The 4,533-nt window shown below is 39.0% G+C and overlaps 1 long non-coding RNA gene across 1 annotated transcript; it reads left to right on the forward strand.

Annotated features, from left to right (window-relative positions):
• On the forward strand, positions 1-754 carry LOC129407433 (uncharacterized). The gene is made up of 3 exons (XR_008631535.1): positions 1-27; positions 103-165; positions 452-754. It is a non-coding gene; the product is annotated as an uncharacterized LOC129407433 (long non-coding RNA).
• The last annotated feature ends 3,779 nt before the right edge of the window (positions 755-4,533 follow it).

Below are 4,533 nucleotides of genomic sequence, written 5' to 3' on the forward strand. Positions count from 1 at the left end.
AGAGAAGCCAGGGGACAGAGCTTGAAGGTCAGTACAGCTACACTTTTTTCGTTTCAAATTCTCATGTTTCCCGTTTTTAACTTCACCATTCACACCTTTTAGAACCAGACCTGTTGTGCGACATTGTCACGTGTGCTTTCAATACACTGAAACAAAACTGAACTGGTGAGTCAGAACTGAACCCCATTTATTGATTTATTTAATGACTTTTGTTCTTGTGGCTTTGTATGCTAGTGCTAATGCTATTTGTCAGGGCTCTATGTCTCGCTCCATGTAGCATATGTCAATGTTAGCTTAGCATTAGCATGCTAACAGCTAGCATGCTAATGCTAACACTTGCTCCACATGATCAGTTGTATCTTGTGACAGACTGACTTATGAACTCTTGTAATGTTAATGCTAATGCTAACTGTAAACATGTTCTAAGAGGCCTTTCTTAATGTGCACACAGACCAGGTGCCCAAACTTGGGTTCAATTTGATGGCGAGCGAGGAACTATCCTTTTGAGCGCTTCGGTCTGGTAGGAGGCGAACCGCCTGTCCTCTATCTCCCACCTCCTCCTTATGGACATCATACCCCCTCAATATAATTAATACTGGACTTTGAAATAGCTTGGACTCCGTTTTACACCCTGGGCAAACAGACCCAGTTCGCAAGGACATTTAATTGAAGTTTGTTTTTGTTGCTGCAGCTGTTGTATATTTTGTTCTCACTTTCTCCCTGTATAAAACACTTTATTCATTTTTCAACTAAACCCATGTCTCAGTTTACTGCCCCTGCCCTCCAGTAGCCTTACTTAGGATCTTCTGATCATTCCACCTTGTTAATTACAAATACTCATAACAGTTATTACACGGTTATAACACAGTCACTACAGGGTTATTACAGTAACATCTATTACACATTTATTACACTTTTATTATGTAGTAATAGGCAAACACTTGTTACATAGAGCTCTTTCAACAGGTAGTTTGTCTCTGTCTAAATCAAGTTCTTTTATTTGTTTTGCCTTGTTTTCTTCTGAAATGGTAGATAAAACGACGAGGATGACTCCATCACTCTGAGCTTGGCCAAGGACATCAAGCACCTCAAGTACCACGACCATCTGAGCCGGTAACACAACACCAGACACTAACACGGGAAGATGAGGCAGAGAAGAGAGTCCATGTTTGTCTGAAGTCAGGAACGTGATAAAACATCCCTGTAAATGCTGTGGCTTAAAGACGTGATGCAAAATGGAGTTTTGGAGCTATGGAGGCCAATGTTTTATTCTCATGATCTTGCTCAAGTTGAATTTAGTTTTTTCAGTGATGAGGTGCTCACAACATTTCTGAAAAATTATAAATTAAATAAATTTCTTGCTATAATGTGGCAATACCGTCCATGATAAGTAGGTCAGAACTTGTACTGGAGACCACTGAGAATAACAGAGACCATATTTTTCTAGTGGACTCTCCACTAGAAAAGTTACATAGTGTTGCTTTAACCTTCTTCTCTAATAGCAACGGACTATGAGCAGATTTTTTTTAATGATGTAACGATTGAAAACATATTTAAACCCAGATTAGAAATGTTGTGATTGCCTAAAGCAGGAGTGTCAAACTCATTTTGGTCAAGGGGCCGTATCCAACTTACTTTGATCCCAAAGTGTCCGGATCAGAAAACTCATGTCATATAAACTCCAAAAATAACAATAAGTTCAAATATTTGTGCAGAGAAACACAAATCTATTACAGAAATCTTTTTTAATTGATGAACTCTTTCTTATTATAATATTATGAGCAACCTGAAACTAAGAAAAATTCAATTTCAACATTTAAAGTATTTTAGTAGAAAATAAGGGGCCACATTAAAGGTCTTGGAGGGCCAGAACTGGCCCCCGGGCCTTATGTTTGACACCTGTGGCCTAATGTGTGTCTTATTTGTTGTTCTGCAGTCTCTCCTGCCATTATGTTGAGCCCCACAGTTCTCAGTGTGGTGGAGGATCAGCAGGTGACATTACCCTGTGCACTTTTGGCTGGAAACCCTCTACCAGAGAGAAGGTGGTTACATAACTATGGCCTGGTGAGTGAAAAAGTGCTACAAACTTGGTTTATATAATTATTTGATGACTATTAATATAGTTTCACTAGCTAGGACCACGCCAACAACGACATAGTGCGAAGAAGTTTATTGATAATGTACGAAGCGAGGCAGAGATGCTGGTTGAGGCTCCGTCTCAATCTACAATTGGCCCAGCTGGATCTTATGACTGAAAGACAAAATAGGGGATGGGAGGGTGGGGTCGAGTTCGCCGAGACAAACTGGGATGATGGGAAAGGCTGCTACAAATAGGCTTCTGGGAAATTGGAGGCGTGGTTGAGGTGAGTTGTGGTTGGCTGGTGAGAGGAGAGGGCGGCTGAGGCCTGGTCCTGCTCCTGACTCTCACTTCATCGTATTAACTACATGAATATTTCCCAGTGTCACTCAGTGTTTCTCACTCAGTTACTCTTTTTATGTTTTATCTATTATAAGGTGAAATACGTAATATTTGCGGTGGGTGTCACGGTCCAGCACATACTTCTTGGTTTGAAATGTTTCTCAATATGACATTAAACTTGATAAACTTGCATTCTTATTGGAAACGGGGTTGCCTCACAATCAAGTTTAATGTTCTTGTGAACCCATGTGCACTTCTAACTATTTGTGTTTCTATGGGGCAGCAGTGGCTTGAGTGCAGACTGCTGTTGTGTCCTTAGGCAAGACACTTTGCCCACTTTGCCTAGTATGAAAGTGGTGTGTGTGAGAGTGTTGGTCAGAGAGGCCGATAGCGTTGGATCGGCAGCCTCATTTCTGTCAGTCTGCTCCAGGGCAGCTGTGGCTACAATAGTAACTTACCCCCAGCAGATGTGGACTGACTGAATAATGTAAAATAAAACTGAGTTGAATCTTTAGGCCCGAGCCCTGACAGGACGCAGGGTCTGTTGCTTTTGCCATGAGCTGTAGTGACCTAATGAAGCAGCCTGCAGTGGGCAGTTTAAATGACTCCTTTATGGGAGATTATTCCACATCCTCAAATCTCATTTTTTTGGCAGGGACTGAAGATTATTCTGTTAATAGATAATCATAAGCATTTTTTTGTTTTGTTTTTATTCTGATTTTATGTCATTTAGGTGATGTGACCATCAGTCTGCATGAAGAAATGAGGGAAAACACATTTGTCAGACAACGATGTCCTATTGGAGTTTACTCAAATAACTTCTCTCCGAACAATAAAACCTCACTTTCCCCAAAGAACACAGAAGTTTGGCCACTCTTTTGCAGTAATGTATTTTTCTTTCTGTAGTGAAAACTATTTCAGGAAATTTTATCATGAAGCTCACTGAGAGAAAGCCAATATCAAATCTATCTAGTTTTTTTTTTCTTTGCTACATAATTCCATATGTCTTGCATAATAAATTTGTGGTCATTTTTGAAAATAACAAAGGAAAAAAAAATCAGATTCAGAATCAGATCAGTGTGTTGTGTGTATAGTGAGTGTGCTGGTTCAATGTACTTTTCTCTGTCCTGTACACAGTGTTGGGAAGGTGACTTTTAAAATGTAATCCCCTACAGATTACAGATTACACACCTCAAAATGTAGTTTGTTACGTAATCCATTAAATTACTTAAAGTGAGTAACGTAATCTGAATACTTTGGATTACTTGATATTGTCATGTTTTTTAAAACTACATGAATGAACCAACCACATCCTGAAAATTCTTGTTTGTTTTCTTCAAATTGTCTGAGTCCAAGTCTAAATGAATAAGCAACTGTTTTACTGTAGAGAAGCAAAGACTAGGAAATGTTCACGTAAGATGTTTTATCTGCTAAAAGAAAATAAAAAGCTCAGTCTTTCCTTAACCATATTAAAAATATTATTGATAGAGAAATTATTTTTATATGAGATCACCTTAAATTATGTCCAACCTACTGTTAGTGTCATATTGTTTAGACCTGGTTTAGTTCTGGTTTAGTCCTGCTGCCCATCACTAGTAGCTAGAATGTGATCTACTGTCTGTAAATATGACACAAAGAGGCAGAACAATAAATGTTGCTTAAATAAACCCAATTTAAAATCCACTAGAGCCAAACCTAAGTTTTTTTTATACAATTCAAGATTTACAGTGAATTTTTACATCACTACATATATCGGTGATTATTTCGGTTTCATATCGGCAACAACAAAATCCATATCGGTCGGGCTCTGGAGAGCATATGTCCAAACTTTTTACTGGTGGTAAAAATACAAAATGAAGTGTCACATTGACTCTGCAGAATCTGCCACGTTTCAGTCCTGTGACACTTTTTTTCCTCTTAAGCAGCAGTTTTGTTTTGATACAGATGAACCGTTCTTGTCCCTGACTAACTAACCCACCCACCTGCCAATCACACCCATCTGAACCCATCGGTTCCTCTGGTGACTAGAGTCTTTTCTTTGGAAAGAGTGTTGTGGATGTCAGTCAAAGCTCATAGTAAACTGCAGTGCAAAGTCAGAGACACAAACTCCATGA

This window comes from Boleophthalmus pectinirostris, unplaced genomic scaffold, assembly GCF_026225935.1.
Source record: "Boleophthalmus pectinirostris isolate CB_2022bp ecotype Guang Dong unplaced genomic scaffold, ASM2622593v1 HiC_scaffold_12, whole genome shotgun sequence".
NCBI classification, from domain to species: domain Eukaryota; kingdom Metazoa; phylum Chordata; class Actinopteri; order Gobiiformes; family Gobiidae; genus Boleophthalmus; species Boleophthalmus pectinirostris.